General features: G+C 38.3%; 1 protein-coding gene across 17 annotated transcripts in view; it reads right to left on the bottom strand.

The window, feature by feature from the left end:
- Positions 1-19401, bottom strand: part of LOC147340106 (uncharacterized) — a 281692-nt gene that overhangs the window by 142464 nt on the left and 119827 nt on the right. The window contains exon 5 of one of the 17 annotated variants that reach the window (XR_015158915.1): positions 13980-15107. The exons of 15 other annotated variants lie outside the window; for them this stretch is intronic. The gene's annotated coding sequence lies outside the window, so the exon portion shown is untranslated. Of the gene's footprint in view, positions 1-13979; positions 15108-19401 lie in introns of those variants that run through there. One more of the 17 variants, XR_015158916.1, reaches the window with a different exon arrangement.

The following is a 19401-nucleotide window of genomic DNA, read 5'->3' as shown; positions in this document are numbered from 1 at the left end:
ATTGCTTCCCCAGAATGGAAGAATACAGGGACATTTGGGGTTCCTCCTTATGCAAAAAGCCACCAAGATTTACTATGTAAACAATTCAAGCTGACTGTAAAACAAAGCAGCCCTAACTGTATTCCAAGTTCTTCCTTCTCCTTGCCGTGGAGATGAAACTCAGTGGTTGAATCAGCCCCAAGTGAGGGCCAAGTGAAAGGGAGTTTTGTGCAGAATTTGTAAGAGAAAAGTGATTGAAAGGGCCGGAAGGTGTGCACTCAGGTAATTAGTCCCCAGAGAAGATCACACAGAAAAGAATCCTACACCAGATTCTTAAGAGCACCCAGGAAATGACCGCCTTATGTGCACTCAAGGAAGGAGGCACAGATGAGAAAAGGCATGGTGAAAGGGCATCTGATGAAGGATTCCTATGGATGTGTGTTCTTTGGGAAGAATTGAAGAAAAGGCCAATAGCATGGGATCCTAATCTAGATTCCTAGGAAGGAAGCATTCCTAAGAAGTATCCTCTATGTGGGCACCCAGGGTTTAAGCCCGAAGAGAAGGTCAAGTGAAAGCTCTAGGCTGCATTCCTAAAAGGAATGGGTAAGAAAAAGAGAATACGATGGTAGGAGCTCTCTTTATCTGTTATCAACTGATGAAGAGAATTTGTCCTAATGACATACAGAGAAATGAGGTCAAATAATATATTTTTTTTTAATTTAAGTATAGGTGATATCAGATCAGATCAGATCAGTCACTCAGTCATGTCCGACTCTTTGCGACCCCATGAATCACAGCACGCCAGGCCTCCCTGTCCATCACCAACTCCTGGAGTTCACTCAGACTCACGTCCATCGAGTCGGTGATGCCATCCAGCTATCTCATCCTCTGTCATCCCCTTCTCCTCCTGACCCCAATCCCTCCCAGCATCAGAGTCTTTTCCAATGACTCAACTCTTTGCATGAGGTGGCCAAAGTACTGGAGCTTCAGCTATAGCCCTTCCAAAGAAATCCCAGGACTGATCTCCTTCAGAATGGACTGGTTGGATCTCCTTGCAGTCCAAGGGACTCTCAAGAGTCTTCTCCAACACCACAGTTCAAAAGCATCAATTCTTCAGCACTCATCCTTCTTCACAGTCCAACTCTCACATCCATACATGACCACAGGAAAAACCATAGCCTTGACTAGACGAACCTCTGTTGGCAAAGTAATATCTCTGCTTTTCAATATGTTATCTAGATTGGTCATAACTTTCCTTCCAAGGAGTAAGCGTCTTTTCATTTCATGGCTGCAGTCACCATCTGTAGTGATTTTGGAGCCCAGTAACATAAAGTCTGACACTGTTTCCACTGTTTCCCCATCTATTTCCCATGAAGTGATGGGACCGGATGCCATGATCTTCGTTTTCTGAATGTTGAGCTTTAAGCCAACTTTTTCACTCTCCACTTTCACTTTCATCAAGAGGCTTTTGAGTTCCTCTTCACTTTCTGCCATAAGGGTGGTGTCATCTGCATATCTGAGGTTATTGATATTTCTCCCAGAAATCTTGATTCCAGCTTGTGTTTCTTCCAGTCCAGGGTTTCTCATGATGTACTCTGCATATAAGTTAAATAAACAGGGTGACAATATACAGCCTTGACGTATTCCTTTTCCTATTTGGAACCAGTCTGTTGTTCCATGTCCAGTTCTAACTGTTGCTTCCTGACCTGCATACAGATTTCTCAAGAGGCAGATCAGGTGGTCTGGTATTCCCATCTCTTTCAGAATTCTCCACAGTTTATTGTGATCCACACAGTCAAAGGCTTTGGCATAATCAATAAAGCTGAAATAGATGTTTTTCTCGAGCTCTCTTGCTTTTTCTATGATCCAGCGGATGTTGGCAATTTGATCTCTGGTTCCTCTGCCTTTTCTAAAACCAGCTTGAACATCAGCAAGTTCACGGTTCACATATTGCTGAAGCCGGGCTTGGAGAATTTTGAGCATTACTTTACTAGTGTGTGAGATGAGTTCCTCTTCATTTTCTGCCATAAGGGTGGTGTCATCTGCATATCTGAGGTTATTGATATTTCTCCCAGCAATCTTGATTCCAGCTTGTGCTTCTTCCAGTCCAGCATTTCTCATGATGTACTCTGCATATAAGTTAAATAAACAGGGTGACAATATACAGCCTTGACGTACTCCTTTTCCTATTTGGAACCAGTCTGTTGTTCCATGTCCAGTTCTAACTGTTGCTTCCTGACCTGCATATAGGTTTCTCAAGAGGCAGGTCAGGTGGTCTGGTATTCCCATCTCTTTCGGAATTTTCCACAGTTTATTGTGATCCACCGACTGAGCAACTTCACTTTCAGTTTTCTCTTTCATGCATCGGAGAAGGAAATGGCAACCCACTCCAGTGTTCTTGCCTGGAGAATCCCAGGGACGGGGGAGCCTGGTGGGCTGCCGTCTATGGGGTCGCACAGAGTTGGACATGACTGAAGGGACTTAGCATAGCATTATGATCCACACAGTCAAAGGCTTTGGCATAGTCAATAAAGCAGAAATAGATGTTTTTCTGGAACTCTCTTGCTTTTTTGATGATCCAGTGGATGCTGGCAACTTGATCTCTGGTTCTTCTGCCTTTTCTAAAACCAGCTTGAACATCAGCAAGTTCACGGTTCACATATTGCTGAAGCCTGGCTTGGAGAATTTTGAGCATTACTTTACTAGCAAGTGAGATGAGTGCAATTGCATGGTGGTTTGAGCATTCCTTGGCATTGCCTTTCTTTGGGATTGGAATGAAAACTGACCTTTTCCAGTCCTGTGGCCACTGCTGAGTTTTCCAAATTTGCTGGCATATTGAGTGCAGCACTTTCACAGCATCATCTTTCAGGATTTGAAATAGCTCAACTGGAATTCCATCATCTCCACTAGCTTTGTTCATAGTGATGCTTTCTAAGGCCCACTTGACTTCACATTCAGGATGTCTGGCTCTAGGTGAGTGATCACACCATTGTGATTATCTTGGTCATGAAGATCTTTTTTGTACAGTTCTGTGTATTCTTCCCACCTCTTCTTAATATCTTCTGCTTCTGTTAGGTCCATACCATTTCTGTCCTTATTGAGCCCATCTTTGCATGAAATGTTTCCTTGGTATCTCTAATTTTCTTGAAGAGATCTCTAGTCTTTCCCATTCTGTTGTTTTCCTCTATTTCTTTGCATTGATCGCTGAGGAAGGCTTTCTTATCTCTCCTTACTATTCTTTGGAACTCTGCATTCAGATGCTTATATCTTTCCTTTTCTCCTTTGCTTTTCACTTCTCTTCTTTTCACAGCTATTTGTAAGGCCTCCCCAGACAGCCAATTTGCTTTTTTGCATTTCTTTTCCATGGGGATGGTCTTGATCCCTTTCTTCTGTACAATGTCACGAACCTCCACCCATAGTTCATCAGGCACTCTATCAGATCTAGTCCCTTAAATCTGTTTCTCATTTCTACTGTATAATCATAAGGAATTTGATTTAGGTCATACCTGAATGGTCTAGTGGTTTTCCCTACTTTCTTCAATTTAAGTCTGAATTTGGCAATAAGGTGTTCATGATCTGAGCCACAGTCAGCTCCCAGTCTTGTTTTTGCTGACTGTATAGAGCTTCTCTATCTTTGGCTGCAAAGAATATAATCAATCTAATTTCAGTGTTGACCATCTGGTGATGTCCATGTGTAGAGTCTTCTCTTGTGTTGTTGGAAGAGGGTGTTTGCTATGACCAGTACATTCTGTTCGAAAAACTCTATAATAGCTTACTATCCACCATATTGGAGAAGGCAATGGCACCCCACTCCTGTACTCTTGCCTAGAAAATCCCATGGACGGAGGAGCCTGGTGGGCTGCAGTCCATGGGGTCGTGAAGAGTTAGACGTGACTGAGCAACTTCACTTTCACTTTTCACTTTCATGCCTTGGAGAAGGAAATGGCAACCCCCTTCAGTGTTCTTGCCTGGAGAATCCCAGGGATGGGGGAGCCTGGTGGGCTGCCGTCCATGGGGTTGCACAGAGTCGGACATGACTGAAGTGACTTAGCAGCAGCAGCAGCATCCAACATATATAAACAGCTCATACAACTCACCATCAAAAAAACAAACAACCTGTTTTAAAAATGGGCAGAAAAACTGAATAGACGTTTTTCCAAAGAGGAAAGGCAGATGGTCATTAGGCACATGAAAAGATGCTCAACATCACTAGTCATCAGGAAAATGCATATCAAACCACAATGAGCTATGACCTCATACTTTTCAAAATGGATATCATCAGAAAAACATAAGGAATGTTGGTGAGGATGTGGAGAACAGGTAACCCTAGTACACTGTTGGTGGGAATGTAAATTGGTGCAGCCACTGTGGAAAACAGTATGGAGATTTTTTAAAAAACTAGAAGTAGAACTATCATATGATCCAACAATTCCACTCCTGGGTACATATTCAAAAAAAAAAAAAACCCAAAGTACTAATCAAAAAGATACATGTCCCCCAATAAATTTCTTATTTCAAAGTTAGTTTGATAGTCAGAAACTGATTGGATTCTTAAAATTTTAGCTGGAACTACATACACCACAAAAGAACTTTTTGGTACCATAGTCCCTGACAATAAGCTCTTTCTTTGTCCATATTTCTTTCTTTGTTCATATTCCTTATGTCTTTGTGCAAAATTATTCTGTATCAGAATACCCTGACTTAGGACTTCCCTGGTGGTCCAGTGGTTAGAATCTGCCTGCCAATGCAGGGAACATAGGTTCAATCACTGGTCTGGGAAGATTCCACATGCCATGAAGCAACTAAAATCGTGCGACACAACTACTGAAACCCATACATCCTAGAGACCGTGCTCTGCAACAAGAGAAGCCACTGTGATGAGAAGTCCACACACTGCAACTAGAGTAGCCCCTGCTCACTGCAACTAGAGAAAGCCTATGTGCAGCAACAAAGCCCAAGCATAGCCAGAAAGAAAGAAGGAAAATGCTGATTTATACATCTTTATCTATAATATCGAAGGTTAATTTGCTATGACACTCCTTAGTTCCTGTTGCTTTAAAAATTGGCTAGATATATAAACGTATTAAGTAGATCATCCTTGTGTTTTTAATGCATTTCAGTGAAACCTCTAGTTTCAAAACTGACTGACATGATAATAGATCTCAGCTCCACTACACTCTGTGCTACTCGGGTGAAGGTTTTTAATGTCACTAAGTCCCTATTGGTAAACTGAGGACAATAATATACTCTGGTTACAGCATTGTTATGATGAATAAGGATATTATGTAAACGAGTCTGGTGCATAATAAATGCTAAGTAACTGTTAGAAATGATGATGATAATGACAATTACTGTTAAAGAAAGCTGATGTCACACCATAAAGGGCCTGGGAGTTCAGACTAAAAGGTTTTATTTAGATCTAATGTGCAGTTAGATACTGTAGGTGGAAACATATAAAATCACTCTGATATTTTGGGGAACAATGGGTAATCAGAAAGATGAATCACAGCCTGACCAGAGAGGGCCATGGGTGTTGTCAATTCACTGGGATCATGACATAATATATTAATAGATAATACTCAGGCTACAATAGGCCTGGTGCTTTCATAATCAACCGAGTTTCACTGAATCTCTTTTTAACTTCCACTGAAGATCATCACAAAAAAACTGCTTAAAATGTATAATTCATAACAGCAAAGAATACTGGGAACTTTGCAACTCACAGAATGGGTAAATAACTGTAGCTGTCTCATATTATTCAAATAACTACTTTAAGAGAATACTCTGTTACGAAGCTCATTCATCTGAAGGGGCAGCACCCAGCCAGTAATCTAGTCTTTTAACAATCATCGTCTTATCTTGATAATTATCAGCCAGTCCAATATAATGATATTCTTCAGCTCTTGGAGCCACTGGAAAACAAAGGTCCTTTTTGTGCGGGATGCAAGCATCTGATTCTGGCTTTTGCTTAAAAGGACTCTGTACACTAAACTCAACATGCAGACCTCTGAACTGTCCTCTCCTCTGGCCCAAATATCCCTCTGATAAACCTCATTATCCCATCTCTAATTCACTGATTACAGATTCCACAAGAATTCCATTTGGCCCCTATCTCAGTTCTCTGTCACCTCCTATTCTAAGCCTCAGCTCTAGCTTTCCATCTACTCTCCCATCCAGAGATTGCCAGCATCTCATTTAGGACATCACCCTGATGGCTATCTAATTACAAAGCTTCTCTGACATAAACACAAGACAGTAAGTAGCATTGACATGTTTATCACAGAATATATAATTCCATAGTGCATTCTATAGTGAAGGGGAGAGAGGCTGGGACATGAGAAAAGGGAGATGGAGGCTTCTACAAGCTTATGTGGAATCCTTTCATCAAACAACACACCTAGTTACTTTTTCACCCAGCTGAGACTGGGTGTTAACCAAGAATAACTCATAAGAGGTTGTGAAGTATATACTCCATTGAAAAATTACAAAAGGACATGTAGTATAAATGTACCTTATTACAGAATGGCATTCAGAGATTTGGTAGTTCAATATGAGTAGCATTCTTGGAGGAAAATGAGAATGATTCACTACTGCTTTGGAACTTAATATACAGCATTCAGAATTAATTCCTATCCTGTGAATGTTGTGTATGGAGTTTTACTTCTGGAGATGGGACAGAGGACTTTTAACGAAATCATTAGGAGTTTCAACATTACCCATACTGTTCTCTCTCTCTCTTGCTCTCCTCAGCTGGATGAGCAAGTGAATAAATGCTCTTAGCATTTATTTTTTATCAAGCAAGGCAACAACTTTGAAATGTAATATTCATAGCCTTCCTTAACAAAAAGGAAGTGACAAGTGTTGAGTAAAAACACTTTTGAAGGGAGACATGCAAAATGGTTTTCACTAATAAGTGTTTTTCTTAATTATGCTGACTTTGGCAGAGCCACACTTGACATGTTTGTCTGAAGCTGGGGAAAGAATGAGGCAAGATCATCTGCAAAGATACTGGTGCCATTGAGCTCTTTGCTGTTGACACTTCTTGTAAGATGGAGATAAAAGGCTTCACAATGGGAATAAGCAAAGTCAAGTTGCTTCAGGTCCACGTGGCCATATGACTAACACAATCCCATGTATGTGGTGTTTAATGATTTCTGTACCCCACTACTAGAAATCTTCCTCGGCCAGCAGTTGTCATGGTGACCATCTACATTCGCTCCAAGGACACTTCAACACATGACACACGATAAGCACAGTCTCTTCTTCTCCATGTGTAGCTCCTTGGAGGAGTCTAGACTTTGGGTCAAGCTGTGTGCTAACAACTAAGAAATGACCTCCCCTCCCACATTTGTCAAGCTTGCGTCTGAGACTGTAACAGCTGGTGAAAATGTAGTTTTTCTCACTTATTAAAAGGAGCAAGTCTTGAGACCTGATTTTAGATTGCACCTCTGGCTGATGGTGTGATACCTTTCTGTTGTGATTTAATTTCCTCTTCGGATGGAATATAAAGTATGATGCTTTTTTTCAATTTGTTCCACTGCAAAACACCATTCATCCTTGTTTGGAAAGAACAAAGGATGATTTCCTGTGCTGAGGCTGAGCAGGGAGAGCAAGTGCCTCCATGACAGTGCTTTGTCCACCAGCAGTGCTCTCTATTGCCCTTAAAAATAAGCACTTGACAGAGCGTTCCGATCATCAGCATCTATTACCATGCTGCTGCTGCTGCTAAGTCGCTTGAGTTGTGTCCGACTCTGTGCAACCCCATAGACGGCAGCCCACCATGCTCCCCCGTCTCTGGGATTCTCCAGGCAAGAACACTGGAGTGGGTTGCCATTTCCTTCTCCAACACATGAAAGTCAAAAATGAAAGTGAAGTCGTTCAGTCGTGTCCGACTCTTTGCGACCCCATGGACTGCAGCCTACCAGGCTCCTCTGTCCACGGGATTTTCCAGGCAAGAGTACTGGAGTGGGGTGCCATTGCCTTCTCTGTCTATTACCATGAAAGCTGAGCAAAAGAGAGACTGAGTCATACCAGACTCCCCTTATAAAACCAGTCAGTTTAAAGTGGGTACTGTACTTGGGGCCCAGAGCTAACAAAGGAGAGGAGGGTGAGAGTCAAAACATTCACCAGGAGAGCAGTCTCTTTTCTTCCTCTTTCCTAGTTAATTTTATTTCATTTTATTTTATTTATTCTTTGGGTCTCCATTAATCTCTCGACTCTCTTGTTCAGTGACCACTCACTCCTCTTTATTCACTGGTACACTTGTTTGGTGACACCAGAGTCAATGGGTTTGGTCTCTGACTCACTGTTTGCCCTGTTTTTGACACCACATATGTACCTACTGCCTGACTGTCCACCAGACTTTTCGTTTCCTCCTGCATCCTTTCTTTGGTTCACATGTGTATTTGGACCACAGAAATTCTAGCTTTCCTTCCTAACTGCCCCACACTGAGTTGCATGCTAACTTCTCAGCCCAGGCCATTCTCAGTAAATAAATCTCAGGACAAAATTAACTGTTCTTTGTATTGTCATCTTTTCTAACCCATTTCTCTCTCATTCTACCCTGGTCCTCTCAATCTCCAGGCACATCTTTGTATAAAAAAGTTTTAAAAAACAGTCAAAGAAATCACAGAATAAAAATCTACATCTCTGCAACAGCATGGACATCTATAAATGGGAAGAGGCTTCCCCTCCTTGAAGTTTGGGCAAGAGAATTAAGAACTGATTAAATGTATCCACCCTAAAATTATCTTAGATAGAATTTCCCACTAATAATGGGGCTTCCCCACTGGCTTAGCTGGTAAAGAACCCATCTGCCAATGCAGAAAATGCAAGAGATGTGGGTTCAGTTCCTGGGTCAGGAAGATCCCCCGCAGTAAGAAACGGCAACCCACTCTAGTATTCTTGCCTGGGGAATCCCATGGACAGAGGAGCCTGGCAGGCTACAGTCCATGGGGTCGCAAAGTTAGCAACTGAACAACAACTACCACCACTAATAATATGCTGGATAAATAAATTCAGATGTTCCTCAAAGGTAGGCAAACTCCCTTTCATCACTGATACTAGTATTTGAATTCTAGAAGATCAGTAAGGAATTGACTTGAATTCAGTTATATAAAGCATGAGATAGTTTAGTGAAATGTTATAGATATATGATCTAATTTTGTTTCAATTTCTCTCCTGTGCTTTTTCTTTGGAGAATGTTGGCTTAAAAGGCAAAATGTAATTACTGATCAGTATTTAAAATAATTTCTTTGAGAAAAATTGTAAGATGGACAATCAACATGATAGATTCTAAATATAAGTAACATTTATGCCCCAAAATTATGCATATAGAGGAGATACACATGGTTTAGATAAATTGCAAATCATATATACATAATGCAGAAAAAGGATCCTAACATATCACTTGTGAGAATATTATTATTGACAGGACTATCATGCTCCTACAAATCTGTCCCTGGAAGGAAATCACTGGGGCCAGATGGACTACAGACAAATTTAATATAGCATTTTCTTGTCTGTCTTGATTATGTGTTGCTGTGTAACCAATCAGTCCAAGCTAGTGGCTTATAAAACATTATTTTAATATTTCTCACGTTTTGTGGATGACTGAAACCCAGCTGGACAATCCTTTTACTGGTTTAACTTGAAACTGCTTGTGCTGCTTCAGCAAGATTGTGGCTTGGAACATCCATGATGCTGCACTCACAGATCCAACTCCTGGAAGGCTGGGCTCTGCTGAGATACAGGCATGGCTGGGCCTCTCTCCTTCTCTCTGTACTCACAGGGTCTGTGCCTCCCTACATGGGGTTTCAACACATGCTTTCCGTACGCAACCTGCCTGAGGACTCCTTCCAGGGTGTCTATAAGCACAAAAGCAGAAGCTTCTAGTAGCTCCCAAATCTTAGGCCCAGAACTTGAACAGCATCACTTCTGCCACATTTTATTGATTGAAACAAGAAACTGACCCAGCCCTGATTCAAAGGGAGAAGATGACCCAGGGTGTGAATTCATAGAGGAGAGCCAACTACGTCAATGTCCTTGTTTAATCTCTGGGGACTGGCAATGCTGACTCATGTATATTCTCTTCTTTGGAGGGCTCCTCCACTTCTACAATTTATCTAACACCTCATGGGGATGAATCTCAGTTTTTTAACCAGAATTCTTCTCCAATAACACCAATTTCCTATAACTAATCAATAGCTAACTTTGATTGAATACCAAGTGTGGGCCAAATATAAATTATTTCTAATTTACTGAATGTGTTGTATTTAAAAAATAAGAAAACTGAGGCTCAGAGAATCTCAGTATGTAAAAGGCATATGCCTAGTAAAGGGCAGAACTATGACTGAAACTCAGGTATATCTTTGTATGAAGCTTTGGCATGTTTTTCCAAGGTTGTACACTGTTGTATCTCTTTGCCTTCTGTCTCTACCTCTCTCTGTCAGTTCTGGGACCAAATAAGAATCTCCCTCTTTTACTTAATTTCCAAAAAATTATGAGTAAGGTGGTCTCCCTTCCCATCTTTTTTTGATTAAGGAACAGGTTTGTCCTGAGGTCTCACTGCTGTGCATTATATAACTTTATTTTTCTTTTTTCAGAAGGAAAACATATCCATGGTTTCAAGAGGGCAATTTGTGTATGTGGTTGTTTTTGAATAGGATTTTTTTTCCTCAGGATAAAGGAAATTTTGGCTAAGCTCTTTTCCTCCATTTTGTTTTTTGATATTCAGGAGATGAATGTCAGAGGTATTGGTCCTTTATTAACTTTATTTATCTGAGTTCACAGTATTTAAAATTATGGGACATGTTTTTGTCTATTCCTTTGATTAAACATAAAGACTTCAAGTCAAAAATACTCCAGGAGATAGTATATTGATAATTCATTTCCCATGCAGTGGGGAGTAAGTCACAATGAAGAGATTAGTCTTAGAATGCAAAGTGAGTTGGTTGGGAGACACTTGTCCCTGGGACTTTCTTGTGTCTGGATATCTTGTGAGCAAAGGGACTGCATTTTTTTCTGAACTACTTCTTCAAGGATGCTTGTATAGTGGCCAGCCTTGCAAGATAGATGTAGTGTCTTCCACTGGATGAAAGGAGAGGTTATCTCTATAATGATGACAATGTCTTCATCTGGACCAGAGGGAAGGCATGCTTACAGCTCATTATAAAAAGATTCAGGTTCACTAAGCTCATGGTTTCTTCTGAAATGCAACCCACTGTATGTGCAGACATCAATCTGGACTAATCTCTGTTGCCCTTGTGGAACTTCAGGCAAGAAAAACTAACACAAATATGCTGATGATAATGCTGCTTATTGTGCTGTGAGTAATATAGTTACTTATCCATAACTCAGACAACTTATGCTTTATGCCAGTATCTATGAAATAAAAATATGCTAGCTTATTAGCTTATAAACAGTGTAAATCTGAGATCCTTTGCAGTCATTGACACAATTGCAATGGGAACTACAGTCTAAAGCTCAAATATAAGCTTATTTGTGATTCTAAATCACTTTCATTTTAGTGTGTTCCCTCTATAGTTCGACATAATTATTATTACTAATCAAGAGCTGAAACCTATGTCTTATAAGTCATTCTATTCAATACTTACATATGACAGTGTTGAGCTGTTACCTCATTCAAATTGTTAAACTAAAGATAAAGGATAAAGTATAATCTGAGTGACAAATTTCCTGAGAAAGTATAAATTATTCTATGTCTAGGCCATAATATGCTCATGCTTATATTTAGGAATGAATGATTCAAGAGCATAGATAGAAGGGCAATTAACAAAAGGAAAGTAAATGGACAGAAATAATTTATACAATTAATTTAGGTAAATTCTAGTCTATCTTTTTTAGGAGAGAGAGAGAATGATTACTAGTAAGATTATCTAGTGAGGATGCGCTGAGAAGGGGAAAGAGAGAGAAAGAAAAACTGAGAGGGAGGGAAAGAATAAAAGTTGAAATAATATGGGCAATTCACTCCACCATTCCAATCAGCAAACACACAGCCTACAGAGAATATAAGGTGAGAAGCCTGAATTGGCTCTTGCTTTTACTTTGGCTGGTGCCAGTTAATGGCATGCTTCCCATGAAGTGATCATTGAGTGTGATTCTAGTGTTTAAAGATATGTATCTTTCATACAAAATATATCTTGTGAAAACAAGCTATTCACTTTATCTGATGCTAAGCTAAAAAGGCAGCAACCCGTTCCCATGTTTTAGAAAAATCAAGTGTTGAACTTTTTAGGTAATACTTTGGCCCCTAATGTGTTACCTTACAATTGATTTTTAAAGTATCATTTTGACTTCAATGACTTTCCTTCTAACTCTCCAAATCCTTCCTCCTCAGCATAAGGTATGGGTCTATGACAAAACAGACTGAAGGCAGGAGGAGAAGGGGACGACAGAGGATGAGATGGTTGGATGGCATCACTGGCTTGATGGATATGAGTCTGAGCAAACTCCAGGAGTTGGTGATGGACAGGGAAGCATGGTGTGCTGCAGTCCATGGGATCGCAAAGAGTCAGACATGACTGAGTGACTGAACTGATGACTCTATCCATCAGCTATCAATCAGCACAACAGATGCTGCTCTACCCATCTCTAGCAGAAAATGATTTAATATAAAGAACTAGAGTAGTAACTATTGGAAGTGCTGGAGAAGTAAAATTCAAGGAAGTAACTAACACTCCTGGTTTTCAGGAAATGTGGAAATAAATGAATTGAGTAGAAGCCACTGATGATAATCTCAGCTGCCAGTTGGACTAAAGCAAGTTAGTAACAGGACCTCACTCTAAAGCAAACTCATGTTTACTATCTCCCAAGAATCTCTTTAATGTGCTGGGCAATTAACAACTTCTGCTTTCCAAATAGCATGTGGATTCTTCCTACTGGTAAAATTTAACCCTGAACTCTACTGTCAGAAATACAGTTTTGGAGGTTCCTCCTGTGATGTAGAATCAAGCATAAATCAGGGTGTGGATTATGCTGATCTGACAAAATCTGACACAGCCTACCCCTTTGACAATTCAATATGCACACACCTTTTTTTGCCCATTATTCAACTTTTAAATGACAAAAATACCAACAGAACCTTCTTTCCCATAACATGACGTGGCTACATCTAATGTAAAGAAAATGTTTATCCCCAAAATGGAACACTAAGTCCTAATAAACTTCGTCAATTACTGGGCGATAATTTTTTCCTCTTATACCTGTCATAAACTCCCTGTGATATTCTTAAATTTTAAGATGAAATGATGTTTACCAATAATGAATTATAGGAAACAGTAGGCAAAGAGAAAGAAGAAAGATAAATTGGTGTATACATATATATGTATACAAAGCAGAATAAAACTTGTTTACATTCTAAAGTCTTGATTTCTGCAACTGGTCACAGTGTTACAGTTGGTATTTATAACATAATTCCTCCTTACTTAGCCAATATTGCCTTTGCTCTTGTACTAGTCATATTTGTTTAACTGGAGATGTGACCCAGAACCTTTATTCCTAAAGGGTTGGAATTCTTAGAGTTCTGACTGCATTGGGTTGCTGTATCTGTCATTAACTTTTACCACTAGATTCAGAATTGCAAAGAAGAATCATTTCAATTCCATACTAATTACATATCCACAGTGATCCAGCTGTGCAGCTGCCACCCTGTTTCCTCTTAATAACCAGGATCAACTAATACAACCAATAGAGAAATCTTTCTGTTTTTTCCATCACCTGAAACGCAGAATCCTAAATAGGACAGGGGTGATTTCAGCTTTCACTTTACTGTAAGAATTCTTGTGACCCTAGTGGAAGTATTTCTTTTAGGAGGGGGAACTAACACTTCAAACCAAGGAAGTACATAATTACTGTGGCTGGTACCCATATTTTTATTCATGTGTTATCACTGGTAATGGTTAAAGGGGGCACTTCCATTTCTACCTCTTGGTATATCACCTTGGGAATTCTGGCTGTCAAACAAATGGCATTCTATATTGGTCGTTGGTTCACAGCACATACTGAACCTATAAGTGCAGATACCAACTCACACTGCATCATCATCCAGGGCACCATACTGAGCCTTCAACAGACTCTTCACAGTTGAGCTTATCTCTATGTGTTGTGAAACATGGTAGAATCAATGAATGAGCAGGACAACATTCTTTTACTTCCCTTCCTGTGAAATAGATTTTACAATGTGTGTGTGGATACCATGTTGATGAATGAGGAGTTCTGTATACCCATTGATGGTGGTGATGGTAGGACAAATCACTGCTCCCTAAAGGATGTAAGAAATTACTTATAATCAACTTGCCACCAGGTAGGTCACTGCCTTCTCCCTCAAAATGGTGCTATGTTATATTCTGGGCATTTGTCTTTGCTGTTACCAGGTTGCACATCCAGATGTGGGAGTATTGAGGACTTATTTAAAGTAAATGGAGAGTCAGGCAGGGAAAGACTTTTTCTCATACTTGAGTCTCCTCAAATCTATATTACCACTCATATTTATATAAATTTTCCCTCCATCAAATAAGAAAAGCTGTGACAAAAATATTTGCGTCTTCTTTTCCATTCACACATCACTGGTTCCCAAAGAAATTGGCAGACAAAAATCCCCTTTACAGTTATACAGGCAAATCATTCCATATGAGTTCAAATAGCTGGATCGTATAGCATCTTCTAGATTTCTCATATTGAAGGCCAGAAATGTATCTCAAAATAGAAAATTTTAAAAATGTCTCAATATAGAAAATCATAAAGTGAAAAAGTGAAGTCGCTCAGTCATGTCCGACTCTTAGGGACCCCATGGACTACAGCCCACCAGGCCCTCCATCCATGGGATTTTCCAGGCAAGAGTACTGGAGTGGGGTGCCATTGCCTTCTCCGTTAACAGCGGCTAGGCATATTATATTTACTTGGAGCTGGTATACTTGGTGACAGCCTTAGTGCCCTTGGACACGGCGTGCTTGGCCAACTCCCCAGGTAGCAGCAAGCGCACGGCGGTCTGGATCTCCCTGGATGTTATAGTCGAGTGCTTGTAATGCGCCAGGTGCAATGCCTCGTAAATACATCTCAAAATAGATTTTTTCTTATAAGTTTCAGGTATACAGCATTATAGCTCAAAACTGTAAAAATAGACACATTTCAATGAGTACAACATTGGTATTGCCAAAATAATTTTAATGATAGTAATATCAAACAACTTCATGGTGCTTAAACTGCTGTAAATTCTTTATATACAATGACTAATTTAATCCTCATAACACCTTGAGAAGGTAAGTACTAAGTCAGTCTCATCTGACAGACACAGAATCTTAAAGTACAGCGGTTAAGTCATTTATCAAAGGTCACACAGTTAGAATCTGGTAAAGTCAGATTTCCACTCAGCCATTTTGGTATCAAAGTATATGCTTCTGTCCTCTTAGTTACATGTCTCACACTCAGCCCACACTGAAACTTTTTGGTAAACTCATTTTGAACTTTTGTAATTAATCTGCCTCCTACTCTGTTGTTGAATCTGTTGAAAAGAAAAATCAGTACATAGACTGAAAACTGGTATTTTTCAGAAGTTTAATTAAGCCATATTTTGTATGTTATCCTAAGTTAAATCTTGAAGAGTTTTTTCTTTTTACTTTAGACATTGCTATCTTACAGTTTGGATCATCACTGTAGCTGCACAAAAAAACTTGATTTTATTTTAGCAGTACTTGAGTTCCTTATAAATCAATTCCTAAGATATTAGTCTCAAGTGGAACTGTTATTTATATGATCAAAGCCCTTGATTTACCTAAAGATTTATTCCTTCACTTAAAAAATTAAGCATTGCACTATTTTAATGGCACAGTGAAAATTCCACTACACATTCTTCACCAATCTCTGAGCCTGGGTATCTGAACAGGTTTGTGATAGCTAAACTGATGAAAATAAAATAAAAACAATTCAATGCAACTGATTTCATGAGTGAGCACTGGTTTTTTTGAGTTTTGGAGTTGAGAGCTGGTTGAATGTGAAATATTAAAATAGTAGAAAAACAGAGAATGGAAACAAATATGTGTTTATATATATATATATATATATATTATATGGCTTTTGTCTTCCTCATTGCTATTTTGGAGTAGTCTTTCAACTGAGAGAAGCAAGAAAGTCACACACAAAAATACATTGCCACGTTTAAGGTACATTCTATCCCTGCCTTAGGACATTTGTAAACAATGTAAAGACCATGCCAGAAACATTAATTGAGAACTGTTGGTCTCAAATTGCCTACAGCATACTGCACCAGTAGATGGCCTGAAGGAAAACAGTGTTGCCAATGTAGCTGTATCTATATTTGAAGAGCAAAATCTAAATGATAATTCCACAATGCACAGAACTGAATTACCCTCAGGTGCTTTGGCAAGGCCATAACCACAGATCAAGACACCTTTTCCTTCCTAAAGCAAGTAACAAGCTATACCCTTTTGTTGGATTAAAAGCTGTACCAGCTCTTTGAATACTAATAAAACAGTCACACTCAACAAGCCATTTGCAAACATTATTTTCAAGGGAAGAATATTGTCATTTAATCTTAGAGACAGTCACATTTAACAATATTAAAAATTCTTATTATTGTGTAAAAGAGGGAACTCTGGCTGATGAGTAACAGGAACAAAGAATACCATCCCTGCAGTGAAAGAAAATTCCTAAAGAACAAATGGCATTGGTGTGAAACCCTGATGAAGAGTCCAGTGTTAAATATTCACTGAGTTACACATTTGACCTAGGTTTCATCTTTGACCTATATAAGTGAAATACAACTTTCTTTTCTCATTTTGCCTATTTCCTTTCTCATCTTTCTCTTCTGCTCTCTTAGTCTATCCAACTTCAGTTTATCTGATTTTTTCACATCAATAAAATTATTCTCTCTTTAAAAAAATAATCTTCTAGTATCTGATCACAAAAACAATCATAGACACAGATTTCATCCATTTCAACGTGATTGCCACTCACGAATTCCTCACTGCCTAGAATTTCTACTAATAAATTTCTCATTCTAGCTCACATCCATATTATATTTTATCTACTACTGCTTCAAGGCACCTTTCACTTGTAAAGAAAGTGACAAAAGGGAATTAGTTCCAAATCAAAGGCATGCTCTCTAACCTCAACAAGACCATGTGATTATTCATTTAAAAAAAATGCACCGGTTATTCTCAAGATACTATATCCATTCCATTGGTTATCAAAAACTTCTAACTTCTGTTCTCAAACTGCCAACTTCTAAAAATTCTTCTAATTGTTTTATGGTAAGTCTACAGTACAGGAAATACTATAAAACATTGTTGAATAAAGTTAAGAAAGCAAAACAAATGGAGAGTTATAATATTTTCATGATTAGAAGATTCAATAAATTGAAGAACTCTGTTCTTCCCAATTTGATCTATTGACTCAATATAATACCAATCAAAAACTCCAGGAAGGAGCTTTTTTGGCGGATAGAAATTGACATGCTGATTTCAAAATTTATATGAAATTTGTGTACCTAGAATATCTAAGATTTTTTGAAAATGAGAACAAAGTTGAGGTACTTATATGACTTGATTCAAAATTTACTATAAATCTACAATATTTATGATAGTGTGTTACTGGTGTAAAGATAGATACATTGGATAAACTAAACATGACTGAACACCTAGAGATTAACCTACACATATGTGATCAATTGATTTTCCAGTGTTGCCAGTGTGATTTAGTAGGAAAAAGTCCTTTATGTAAATAGCACTAGAATAACTGGTTATTTCCACAGGAAAAACAATGAACCTTAGGCCTAGCTTCACACCTTACACACACACAAAATAATCAGTTCACAGAGGCTTATAAACCAAACCAAGCAAAACAAAAACCAAGAAAAGGTTAAAGTCAAAATTTTAAAACCTGTAGGAGAAAAGAGAAAAAATACTCATGATTTTGGGGTAGGAAAATATATTTTAGAGAATATAGAAAGCACAAACTACAAAAGAAATAAACAGTAAATAAGTTTTTAACAAAATTAAATTATTAGGCAAACTATAGATTAGGAGATACTATATATGATACATATATTTGACAAAGAATTCATCTTTGGAATATAGTGAAAATCTTACAACTTGATAAGAGGACAACAAAAAAATCTATCAAAAAGTAGACAAAATGTTTGAAAAGATGATACAAGATGGCCAAAAAGCATATTAAAATATCCTTGACATTACGAACTGTCAACGAAATATAAAATAAAATAAAAATGAGCCCTCTAGAATTGCTGAAGTTAAAACAAACAAAACCTGGCAATACCAAGTTTTGTCCAGAAAGTGAGGCAACTGGAACTTTCATATAGTTGCTGGTTGCAGTGAAAATTGATATAGTTACTTTTATAATTACTTTGGAAGCATCTTATCAAGTTAAATTTGTATCTATCATATGAACAAGCAATTTCTCTTATGGGTATTTCCCTAAGAGAAACGACCACGTATGCCCACAAAAAGTCTTGTCCATTATTATTCTTGGTATCTATATTCATAAAAGCTAATGAGAGGAAACAGCCCAAATATTAATCAACAGGGAATTGATTCAACAACCTGTGCTATATTTATCCAATGGAATATTATACAAAAACAAAAAGAATAACCAACAAGGACCTACTACACAGCACAGGAAACTCTGGTCAATGTTATGTGGTTGCCTGGATGGGAGGGGAGTTTGGGGGAGAATGGATACATGTATATGTATGGCTGAGTCCCTTTGTTGTTCACCTGAAGCTATCACAACATTATTACTCAGCTACATTCCAATATCAAATAAAAAGTTAAAAAATAATAAACTACTAAAAAGGAATGAATTCGATGGTCAATTATGTTAAGTAAAAGAAGCACAATAGACTATAAACTATATAGATGCAACAGACTATATTCTATATTTACTTTTAGAAAGGATGAAAATAATTTACAAAGTTAGAGATTAGATGAGTAGTTCCTCAGGGAGGAGTAATGACAGCAAGGGGACATAAGAAAAATTTTCCAGAATGACAGATATTAATTTAAAGAATGACAGATATTAATTTAAAGAATGTTGTTTCATTTAGAGAATGTTAAAGAATACAACTGAAGAAAAGAAGAGATACTTATGTTCAAGAATATTCACCTCATACCACTTTTAATAACAAAGTACTGGAAAAAAATGAGACATTTAAAGTCATGGTGGATCCGTAAGTTGGAATATAATTCTGGAACACTAGACTGGAGTCACATTCTCAACTATAGTTGAGAATACTAATGGATATATACTATATGATTTTCCTTATGTGTAATTCTATACATAGGATAGATATAAGAATATAAGAGTGATTAAAAACAGCAATATTTTAAGCTTTGTGGGCCTATGGTCTCTCTTGCAGCTATTCCTCCC

This window comes from Bos grunniens, chromosome X (assembly GCF_055505025.1).
Source record: "Bos grunniens cultivar Pamir isolate PY7600 chromosome X, Bosgru_T2T1.0, whole genome shotgun sequence".
Classification (NCBI taxonomy): Eukaryota; Metazoa; Chordata; class Mammalia; order Artiodactyla; family Bovidae; genus Bos; species Bos grunniens.
The sequence above is the reverse complement of the archived record's forward strand: the minus strand, read 5'-3'. Positions and strand labels throughout refer to the sequence as shown.